The following is a 12,673-nucleotide window of genomic DNA, read 5'->3' on the forward strand; positions in this document are numbered from 1 at the left end:
ATTAGTTATAAATGAATTATATATTTGTTATAAATTTTATAAATATTTAAATTAGTTTTGTTTACACAAATATTTAAATTAGTTATAAATTTTAATATTAGGTATAAATATTTAAATTAGTTATAAATATTTATATTAGGTAAAATTATGTAAAAACATGTAAAAACAATTAGTTAGTTTATGTACAAATTATGTAAAAACATGTAAAAACAATTAGTTAGTTGATATGGATTATGAATTTTAATAATCGAACCACTGAGGTTGGATTTATTGTTAGTTTTAGGATGTTTCTATGCAGATTTTAAAGTTAAAGGCTTGATGCCGGGTTGTTAAGTTTATAGGGGAGGTTCTGCCGAAATTTCGGTAGGATCGATCGTGAAATTATAAAATAAAATCCGAAAACTACTAAATTTTGAAATGTTCAATCTATAGGTAAAATGAGTTATCCAAATAGGAATTGGATAATCGAGGACCAACGTTTAAGCGTTGAGTTTGCGGCTGACATGACAGAGTTCATGGCAATGGCCCGACAACACGTAAATGTCGAAGGACGAGTTAAGTGTCCATACAAGAGGTGTAATAACGTGTTGATGCAAAAAATTCATGATATAGAGAATCATCTCTTTATCAGAGGATTTAAGAGAAATTACACAAGGTGGAACTTTCACGGGGAGGAAGAAGATGACGTAATGCAGTATCAGACGGATTACAGAGGAGGAGACGGGATGTTTGATGCTGTACACGATATCTTAGATCACAACGACGTAGACGGTGACGATGACAGTATTGACCCGAATGCAGAATACCAGAGTGGACAGTTCGATGACCTTTTCAGCGACCTGAACACAGAATTATGGCCGGGTTGTACGGAGTATTCGTTACTCTCATTTATTGTCACGTTGATGCATTTGAAAGTGATGAACAAGTGGACGAATAAGTCGTTTGATCAGCTACTGAAAGTCACACTATGAAGCAAAGGCGAAATTGCGTCAATTTGGTGTGGGTTACGAGTCGATTCACGTCTGCAAACACGATTGCGCGTTGTTTTGGAAGGACAACGCCAATCTAGACAAGTGTCCAGTTTGTAATGAGAGCCGGTGGCTGAAGAAAGACGGTGGAAAAAAAGTAGCGCATAAAGTGTTGCGCTACTTTCCACTGAAAGATCGACTTAAGCGACTGTACGCGAGTCGGCACACAGCTCTAGAGATGCAATGTCACGAGAATGAACGCATTAAGGAGGATGGTGTACTGAGACATCCTGCAGACGGAGCAACGTGGAAGGAGATCGACCGAAAATATCCCATGTTTGCGGCAAAACCGAGGAACGTCCGGCTTGGACTTGCCGCCGATGGTTTCAACCCATTTGGTGACATGAGTTTATCGTACAGTATGTGGCCGGTAGTCTTGACTGCGTACAATTTACCGCCGTGGTTGTGCATGAAAACATCGTACTTGATGTTAACATTGCTTATACCAGGTCGTAGTGCACCGGGAAAAGACATGGATGTTTTCTTACAACCGCTGATTGATGAGCTGAAGGAATTGTGGGAAACCGGTGTTGTGTTGAGAGATGGTTCGACCGGTGAGCTATTCAGGTTGTTTTCGGGATGGAGTGGTCAAGGGTACCTTGCTTGTACGACGTGTAACAACGACACACCATCTTTCAAGGCTCGAAACAAGATTGTTTACTGCGATCATTGTCGATTCTTGCCGTTGTTACACCCGATGAGGAAGAGCAAACTGTACAAGGTACGAAATGAGAAACGACCACCACCAGTGAGAAAATCAGCGAGCGACATACTTCGACAATTGCGATTAGTGGGAGATGCAACCCCGGGGAAGCACCCTGACTTCGGCGGGAAGAAACGAAAGCGCGATGCGAGTGAGCTGAATTGGACAAAGAAAAGTATTTTCTTCGAGTTGCCGTATTGGTCGAGTCTTACGCTGAAGCATAACCTCGATGTAATGCATATAGAAAAGAATGTATGCGACAATCTTCTGGGTACCTTGCTGAACATCGAGGGGAAGACGAAAGACACAGATAAGGCGCGGTTGACTTTGGCGGACTGGAACATAAGGCACGAGCTTTATTTGTACCAAGAAGGAGATAGATGGATGAAACTGCCTTCGTCATACACTCTGACACCTTCAGAACAGAAGCGGTTTACTGAGTTCTTGAGATCTGTCAGATTTCCCGATGGTTTTGTGGGGAATTTGAAGAAGAATGTTACCGCGGATGGGAGGTTGACGGGTTTGAAGTCTCACGATTGTCACGTGATTATGCAGCGCCTATTGGCTCTTGCTATTCGTCCTTTTCTGGATCGAACAATTCGAGATGCCATAATAGAGCTCTGCAACTTCTTCAGACTTATTTGCTCTAGAACGCTGGTAATTTCAGACATTGAGAAGGCGCAAGAGAATGTGAAGCTTATATTGTGTAAGCTGGAACGAATTTTCCCGCATGGTTCATTTGATAATGCATCTACCGGAGGAGGCAATTAATGGAGGTCCAGTTCATATGCGGTGGATGTATCCATTTGAGAGATACCTTGGAACGCTCAAGAACTTTGTGCGTAATCGAGCTAGACCAGAGGGTTCAATTGCCGAAGCCTATGTTGTAGACGAAGCATTGACATTCTGCTCAAGGTATCTAGAAGGCGTTGAGAATCGTTTCAACATGCCCCAACGAACAGACGTCGCGTCTAACTTCGAAGGTGTCAAACGGGAGTTATCGGTGTTTCAGTCATCAAGTTGTCGGCCTTACAGTAAGATGACCACGATACGTTTAGATTCACAACAAGTTGTCAGTAGAACCGTCAGATTTAGATTCACTGTCGACGCGTCATCAGTCTGCGATACCAGAGCCCGTGAGCAACGACGCAGTGAACTTGTTGGAAAATATTGGCGAAGAAGAGTTTATCGATGACGAAGAAACTGAGGACGAAGATTTGATGGAAGAAGAAGATGATTTGTCAGACGACGATGATTGATAGTATATAACGTTTTTCATTTACTTACTAAATTAACTGATTTAAATCATTACGAATGCATAACTACATAAATTTTGTTTTGAATTTCAGATGGCTGCGGCTACAGGAGCTGGAGGCAGCGGAGGCGAGGATGACTTCTTAGCCCGTCTCCCGAATTATTGCCAGTCGGCGCCCGTACGTGATGGCATCGAAGAAGAAGACGAGGATATCGAACCGGCCGTGCGTAGGCCGACGGTCGGGCTTCGATCTGAGCGTGCACGGCGCCCCGGGGTGAAGGAAGTCGTTATTTATAACGAGGAGTTTCTGTCGTTCTTGCAGCCAGAGCGCGAGATGGATCCGGATCTCGCGACGTTCGCGAACACGCTCGGGTTGGTCGTCCGAGACAAGATCTCGCCTACGGTCCCAAGGTGGATGAATGCGAACGTGGGGCCGGCGAAGGAGGCCGAGATCCGAGCAGCGATTCGAGACAAGTACGACATTCGAGTCGATGGTGATGCAACCGGGAAGAAGAAGGCGATTTTCGATGCGGCAATCATTCAAGACGCGAAGACTCGTCTTCGCGATTGGAGGCATACCTTGCGGTCATGGTTCGACATCGACTGCAAGAGCAGCGTACAGGTGGCGCGGTCGCTGAAATCGAGGACTGTTAAGCTCGACACCGAATGGGAGACGCTGATACAACGATATACGAGCGATGAGTTTAAGGTAATCAAATCATTTACGTTAAATATGTGTTTACCCTTTTATTAAACGATTTGTTATTTACGTGTACGTTTACTTATATTACAGGCCATGCAAGCGAAGAACAAGGCGAATTGCGCGAAGAAGAAGACGAAGACTCGACAGGGGACGATTGGGTTCTCGACCCACCGCATGAAGAACGTAAGTTTTATGTTTATATGATCCATTAAATCGTTAAAATTATCTAACACTTGAAGTTTTGTTTACATGCAGAAGATCGCCGAGACAGGCGCTTTCGAGAGCTTGTTTGCGAACTACAAGTGCCAACATCAGTCCGACAAGTCCGAATGACTGACTCCTGAAGCCTCCGCACATTATGTAAGTTTACATTTATTCTTCTTATTTTTCGATTAATATATACTAACTAGTTAATTATATCAGGATCGACTGGTCGATAGGTTCAACACGTTGCGAGCGGAGGCTGAGCAACAAGGAGCGGACGTTGATATTTCCGTCCTAGAGCAGCAGGAGATCCGCGATATTATGGGTTCACGGACTGATCACTTGACCGGCGTCGGACGTTTGGTGCCGCAAGGAGCACGGATGGCGGCTGAAGTCGCCGAAGTCTACGGTAGTTCGGAGGCTGGGACGTCGCATCCAGGATATATGTCCCAGGAGGTGTTCACGTCGACCATCGCCTCGTTCGCCGAGGAAATACAGAGTCAGGTGCCCGGCCTCAACCTGAGCTCGTTTATGCCTCAATTTCTGCAGAGTTCGCAGCACGCTCCGTCATCCCACAGCCAGCAGACTCCGACGGCCGGCGTCCACACTCCGACGCCCGGTGTCCACACTTCGACGGGTGGCCAGCAGAGGAATCCCGACGCTAGCCAGCAGACGACGCCCAGCGGACCAAGTCAGTCTACTCCGACGCCGCAGCCTGCAGAACTTCAGCGCCAGCAGAAGAGCGTTTCACGTCGAGGAGGGGGAAAACGAGCGGCGGGACGACAAAGCAAACGTCGCGACTAGTGTTTTATTAGATATTTTATGTATAGTAGATTATTATTTATATATTTCTCGATAACCGAAAACGTACGTAACCGGATTTTATATATTTGTTGATTTGGATAATATAATTTAGTTTTTATTTGATTTTTCATTTCAGAATTTCATAAACAAAAAACCATAAAAATTAAATAATTAACGACGAAAAAAAAATAATAGCGACGAGGTATTATTACATTTCATTTCGCTAATTATTATTACACACAAGGTATTAGCGACGACTTTTTCGTCGCTAATTCCCGCGGGAAATATTCCCGCGCTAATTAGCGACGAACAAGTCGTCGCTAATTATCTGTTTCAAAATGAAAAAAAACTTCTCGTCACAACATTTAGGGACGACATTATCGTCGCTAATATCGTCGGTAAATATTTAGCGACGAATAAATCGTCGCTAAATATATTTAGGCACGGACATTTTGCGATGATAAGAATCGTCGCTAAAATCGTCGCTAAATACATTTAGCGACGAATATCGGGTTATTACCGACGAAAAAAATCGTCGGTAATTGTTGTAATTGTTGTAGTGCATGTAGGCGTCTTACGTGCGCCATGTAGGCGTCGTAGTTGCGCCATGTAGGCGTCTTAGGTGCGTCTCTAAGGACGGCTTGGTTGCGCCATGTAGGCGTCTTAGGTGCGCCATGTAGGCGTCTTAGTTGCGCCATGTAGGCGCCTTACGTGCACCATGTAGGCGTCTTAGTTGCGCCATGTAGGAATCTTAGGTGCGTCACTAAGGACGGTTTGGTTGCGCTATATAGGCGTCTTACGTGCGCCATGTAGGCGTCTTAGTTGCGCCATGTAGGCGTCTTAGGTGCGTCACGAAGGACGGCTTGGTTACGCCATGTAGGTGTCGTACGTGCGCCATGTAGGCGTCTTAGTTGTTTGCGTCTCGAGGAACGGCTTAGTTGCACCGTGTCGGCGTCTAGGTCGCGCCATGTAGGCCTCTTAGGTGCGTCACTATGGACGGCTTGGTTGCGCCATGTACGCGTCTTAGGTGCGCCATTTAGGCGTCTTAGTTGCGCCATGTAGGCGTCTTATGTGCGCCATGTAGGCGTCTTAGTTGCGCCATGTAGGCGTCTTAGGTGCGTCACTAAGGACGGCTTGGTTGCGCCATGTAGGCGTCTTATGTGGGCCATGTAGGCATCTTATTTGCGCCATGTAGGCGTCTTACGTACGCCATGTAGGCGTCTTAATTGCGCCATGTAGGCGTCTTAGGTGCGTCACTAAGGACGGCTTGGTTGCGCCATGTAGACGTCTTACGTGCGCCATGTAGGCATCTTAGTTGTGCCATGTAGGTGTCTTAGGTGAATCCCTAAGGACGGCTTGGTTGCGCCATGAAGGCGTCTTAGGTGCGCCATGTAGGCGTCTTAGTTGCGCCATGAAGGCGTCTTAGGTGCGCCATGTAGGCGTCTTAGTTGCGCCATGTAGGCGTCTTAGGTGCGTCACTAAGGACGCTTTGGTTGCGCCATGTAGGCGTCTTACGTGCACCATGTAGGCGTCTTAGTTGCGCCATGTAGGCATCTTAGGTGCGTCCCGAAGGACGGCTTGGTTGCGCCATGTATGCGTCTCAGTTGCGCCTTGTAGGCGTCATAGGTGCGTCACTAAGGACGTCTTGGTTGCGCCATGTAGGCGTCTTACGTGCGCCATGCAGGCGTCTTTGTGTCCTCGTTCCAGTTTGTGTTCGGGTTAGGACTTAAATTTTTTTGGTGGAGCGTGTTCTCTTAAGGGTTTCCTTACCGTTGCTAGCCCCCGGAGTTTTGGGGTTATAAGTTTCGTTTTTGATAACCGGAAAACTTGCATAAAACGAATTTTGAAAGGGAAATCTCGAATTTTATTACGATTGCGAAAAGTTTAAAATCCTAAAACGTTGGCGCGTAGGCCTTATTGAAAATGGGAAATTAAAGCGATAAAATGTGGGAAACGCTAGCTACTGGTAGTACTCCCTCAAGTGTTCTGCATTCCATGTTGAACCGGCTAAGAGCTAGCTACTGGCGTAGCCCCCCGAGTTTCATGCGCTCTAGGGTGGACTTGAAAATTATGTCGGCAGCACTGCCGTTGTCGATGAGAACCCTTTTTACCAAGTTATTGGCCACTTGGGCTTTGAGCACGATCGCGTCATTGTGCGGATGCACAACTCGCTTGGCCTCTTCGTTGGTGAAATACATTGTCTCGTGAGACACGGACGGAGGTTCTTCATACGTAAAGTTGACGTGCATGGCAGTGTCTTCCTGAGCCACGGCCTTAAGGAATTTCTTCCGTTGTCGGGCTGAATCTCCATCTTGCGGACCTCCCAGTATGGTGGTCACAATGTGGAGTTGCGGATTGGCGTTGGCAGTAGCCGAGGTTCGGTCGGCAGAAGCGGCTGTTCCTCCTCCCTTGCCAGACTGTGGTCTGTTCGTGGTGGGGCCCACAGCGCTGATCATGCGTAACACGAACTCTTTCAGCTCACCCCGTTGGATCAAAGCCTTGATGTGCCTTTTAAGATTGTAGCATTCGGAGGTCAAGTGACCGTATTCCTGATGGAACTCACAATATCTAGATCGATCGCGAGTTGCGGGATCTTTTTTCATTGGAGCAGGGGGCGTGAACTTGTCACGTGCCAACGCCAGGATCCGTTCTGGCGTCGTGTTCAACGGTGTGAATGACGAATACCCTTTAAAGTCTTCCACAAGTTGCGGCTTCTAAGGTGCAGGGGGCTGGTTATTGGAAACCTGATTTCCCTTATTTCGTCTTTTACGAGATTCGCCTTGCTTGTGGCTAGGTTCTTCTCGACGACGAGAGCTTTGATTGTTGCTCTTGCGGCCGTCGAGGTAATCTTCGACTCCCATGAAGGTCTTAGCTCGAGTCATCAACTCGGCCATGGTAGAAGGGACACGGCCAACGACTGACTTGAGGAAGTCACTTATGCGCAAGCCTTCAATGATAGCGGTAATTGCGTCACCGTCGTCAAAGCGGTCAACCTTGTTTAACTCTTCGGTGAATCGGGCGAGGTATCGCCTAAGAGACTCGCCACTCTCTTGCCTGATTGACCACAAGTACATCTTGGTCTTTTTTTGGACCATAGATGTGGCGAACCGAGCTAGGATCATATCCTTCAGGTCTTTGAACGAGTGGATGCTTCCCGGCCTTAAGTTCTTGAACCACTCGAAACCGGGTCCGGCGAGGGTAACACTAAAAGCTTGGCACATGGCGCCAAGAGAGACACCCTGCATCGTCATCCAGGTTTCATAGTGCTGGATGTGGTAAGCAGGATCTGCTTTTCCATCATAGGGAGCGAGGTTTGGGAGTTTGAAATTCCCCGTGCAAACCTTAGCCAATATCTGAGCCGTGAAAGGCGAGGAATTCTCCTCAACGACTCCATAGGCGCTTCCGCCTATTCCGTATTCCCAGAGATCTCGTACCTCATTTCGAAGATTGTGGATCATAGTGACCACATCGAGACCGGTTGTCGGAGTAACTCCCTTTTCGGGAGGAGTCACCTGTCGCCTTTCATTAGACCCTTGACCCGTGCGGCGGTTCCCGTTAGTTGGTCTGGAGCTCAGTCGCTCTCTCAGATCATTCCACGCCTGATGCATTGAGCAGTGAGACGGTCCTTGAGATCAGGGCTTGTCGTACGGAGGCGCAGACTTCGTCTATGACGGCGCGCTTTCTGCGTGCCCTGATTTTCTGCAACATTCTCCCTTTGACCAAGTCGGTCAAGGGCTGAACGTCGAGAGTTCCCCTCTTGGGAAGCCGCAGGTGCGTCACCTGTCCTGGGTAAAGGGTTCGAAGGACCGGCTTCAAACATGGCGGGGAGTCCCCCGTCCTTCGTGAGAGAAGTCTCGATATCCTCCGAATCGCCAGTACCCTCGTAATCAGCGTCGCGGTCGCGACTTTCCTCGTTGAGGTTCTAAGGATCCCCGTTGGGGGTCGCCGTGTCATGCGTAGGTCGCCTTGCAGCCAGTCGGCTGTGGTACCTCGCGTTCTTCACCTTCAGTTGGCGGATATTCTCCTCCAACTCCATGATGCGGTCGTCCCTGCTATCTGGAGATGGAGATGGTGAGCGGGTAGAGCTCTCTTCGCGGAACGACTCTTCGTCACCATGCGCTTGGGAGCGCAAGAAATATTTTTTGGTCCCAGTGACGTTATCGGGGTTGTTAACGCCCTCAGAACATACGGGTGGCTGACTACTCACTTCTCTCAAGTCCGAGAAAGTCGAGTTATCAGAAGATAAGAAGAAGATGAATAGAAGGGATTTCGGGCTGAACAGGTCGGGAAGTCCCCTCCTTCTAGCGTCAAAATATTGTCGCACGAAAATGAACAACGATTATTTACCTCGGGCGGTTCGATCCAAGGCCGGACCAAGTGATCGCACTCGGGCCAAAAGTGTGAACTCGAAAGTCTCGAGCTAGGTTTTCTCCGATCAACCCACCTCTCAGAGGAGGGAATGGGTGAAGATGAGGAGTGACCGTGCCTTTTTTGTATAGGCTGCCTACGTACCCGTGTATGGGATCAGCTCAGAACGTAGTTCAGGGCGTATGTAAAACTGAATGAGGCGCGGAGCCTGGGAGTGGGCGTTCTCAAAGAAGGAGACGGGGCGCGGAGGTGCCCTCGGCGACGTCTCTGAAGTTCGGAAATCGCGCACGCGTCTAGTGTGTTAGACGCGTAGGGGATTTTCGATAGAAAATCCTAGGAGCATGAATGGACACTAATCTCGGCGTTCGATCAGAGGGAGCGACGTCCGAGAGTCCCCGAGAGTGCTTCGGAACCTCTGAGAACGAGAGAGAGACTTGTGGAGAGCGCTTCAGGCCAGAGATGGCATCAAGAGAAGCGAAGGAGAGCGAGAATTCGAGCGTATCGAGTGGAATTGATTAGGTTGCTTCCCTTCAATGGGAGGGGGTATTTATAGGTGTTTGAGGGCCTTAAGAGGCTCCTTCATCGTCCAAGTGGGACTAGGGGCGCGCGCATCGTCAAGCGGAGGCGTGCAGCCTTCGCGCGGCCGCGACCTGCGACGCGCGGGATGCGCCGTACTGCGCGCGGCGCGACCTTACACTACTACAAAAACAGTTTTCCGGTGCGGATGACTTTTGGGTGCGACTATTCGCACCTAAAAGTCGCACCAATAAGACTTTCAGGTGCAAATAGTCGGACCCAAAAATCAATTAAGCGCTGGAAAATTTTCACGAAATTTTCTGACTTTGGGTGCGACTAATCGCACCCAAAAGTGTGGTACCACTATTGGGTGCGATTTAGTCGCACCTAAATGATCTTAAATTTTCGGCGGACAAAACTTCCCCCTTTTTTTAGAAAATGTCAATGGGTGCGATAAAGTCGCACCCGAAACCTCTGACACAGGTCATTGGGTGCGACAAAGTCGCACCCAAAGGTGTCAATGGGTGCGACAAAGTCGCACCCAAATTCAAAAGTCTGTATAAATTATACAGCCGCTCGGGTTTTCATTTTATCCGAGCCAAACCTAAAAAAAAACTCTCTCTCCCCGATTTCTCTTCTCTCCCACCCCTGTCGCCGCCACCGACCGCCTCCGACCGCCACCGCGCTCTCTCTCTCTCTTCCACCGCTCTCTCTCTCTCTCTTCGACCGCCACCGCTCTCTCTCTCTCTCTCTCTTCCCAGCCTCCGACCGCCGCCGCTTCTCAGCCTCCGACCGCTCCTTCCTCGCGCCAGACTCTATCTGAACCGGCCGGCGTCGCTCTTCCTCGCGCCAGACTCGATATGAACCGGCGCGACCCGTCGAAGCCTCAGCCAAGAAGTCCGGCCGTGAGTCTCTCAGGTATTCAGGTATGTGTGTGTGTGTGTTCGTTTATGTGTGGTCGGAATATTTCAATTCATTATTTCAGTTTCAGGCAAATCCTGACCACTACTCACTGAATACACACATTTTTTCTTCTACATAAGTTTTTTTTTCATTACCTGAATAAGGAGACCTGAACCAGATTTGAAGGCCACCACATCTCGGCCGGCTCTACAAGTTATCTTCTGAACAAACCAGCCCATCCAAACCCCAATACCTGTGTGGATTGAATTCGTTACTTGAAATTGAATACAACACTATATTGATCATCTGAACCAAAACCTTTTGTTTATTTTGTTTTATTTTATTAAATTGTAACTATAAATCAACTTATTCTTTGTAGCTCTATGTCTGTCACCATCATTCTTTTTTTATACCCTGTTAAAAAGGTTCCGGAGTCTGCATCAGAATCTGGTTTTTACACAAAAATTAGTTTTTTTTTTTGAATAATCAGTGAAGTCATGTTTAGCTTTGAGATTATGAATAGATGTAATTTCAACCCTCAAGAAAATTGAACAAGAATTAAAAACTGTAAGATTAAGAAGAATACCACTTGAAGGATGATCTAATTTGAGCCCTATCTCCATTTGTCCAGGTTGAAGCCTCGCTCTTCCTCGCGCGACCCGTCGAAGTCCGGCCGTGAGTCTCTCAGCCAAGATCAAGTCTCTCAGCTCGGCGTGTTTAGGTATGTGTGTGTGTGTTTATGTGTGTGGTGTGTGTTTATGTATGTTGTGTATGTGTGTGGTGTGTTTATGTGTGTCCGGCCGTGAGTCTCTCAGCGAAGAAGTCTCAGTCCGGCCGTGAGTCTCTCAGCGAAGAAGTCTCAGTCCGGCCGTGAGTCTCTCGATCAGCCAAGAAGTCGTAGCACCGTCGTGCCTCTCGCAGCCTCGTCGTACTCTACAGGTTAGCCTCTCGTAGTCCTTTTAATTGTGTTTTTAATTACTTTAGATTAATTGTAATTAGTATAATTAGTCTAATCGTTAATTAATTAGGTAATTAAATAGTTTTTTATACGTATATATGTATTAATAATGTAGTTAGTATGATAAAATTGTTAATTTTGAAATCGAAATTAATTTGATATAATTATAAAAATTGTTAATTATGTAATTGAAATTAATTTGATATAATTGGTAAAATTGTTAATTATGTAATTGAAATTAATTTGATACAATTATAAAAATTGTTAATTATGTAATTGAAATTAATTATTTGATATAATTAGTAAAATTGGTAAAATGTTTTATGTAATTCGACTTCAAATAAAATAAAATTCATAATTTCACCTTTATAGTTCTTCGTCCCTTAATTAGTAATAACCCTTAAGCCGCACTATTCGGCATCAGCGCCAACATAAGTAATCGATTTCAGTCGTCTTCGTCCCTTAGCAACAACTATTAATAATTGTTAATTTTCTCTTTCGTTTAGCGAAATCAATGTCCAATCCAAGTAGAGATTGGATCACCGAGAACAATCGGTTGTCCTTGCAGTATAAACTCAGAGTTAATGAATTTATCCGCGCTGCAAGAAGATTTCCGAACGATAATTACGAATATCGATGTCCATGCAAGCCTTGCAACAACGTGAGATGGCACGACATTGGGGTTGTAAGGCATCATCTGCTAAACAAAGGGTTTACCCCGGTCTACATAGAATGGTATCATCATGGCGAGTTCGTGCGTTCCGTCGGTCATCTTGAAGAAGTCCCCATCGGAGAAACAGCCCAGAGAGGAGTAGGAGGAATACATGCTGCTGTGGAGGATATAAGAGATCACGATGATTTCGATGGTGTTACGGAGCCGGCTCCGAGCGATGTGCGTGCGGAGGAGCAAGCGGAAGACTTGTTCGCTGAGTTGGAAGCGGAATTGTACCCTGGATGCAAGGAGTTTTCGTCGTTGTCATTCTTGGTTCAGTTGATGCACCTTAAAGTCACGAACCATTGGACGAACAAGTCGTTCACAGAACTGCTGCAGCTTTTGAGGAAGTCTCATCCAGCCGGTAATCGAATACCGGAGAAGCACTACGAGGCAAAAGCGAAGCTGAAGCGTTTTGGCATGGGATACGAGATGATCGACGCGTGCATTAATGACTGTGTCCTATTCCAAAAACATCTCGCGAACGTCGACGTGTGTCCGATATGTAACGAGAGTAGA

This window comes from Urtica dioica, chromosome 1 (genome assembly GCF_054948205.1).
Source record: "Urtica dioica subsp. dioica isolate 48M chromosome 1, U.dioica_male_clone48M_v1_H2, whole genome shotgun sequence".
Classification (NCBI taxonomy): Eukaryota; Viridiplantae; Streptophyta; class Magnoliopsida; order Rosales; family Urticaceae; genus Urtica; species Urtica dioica.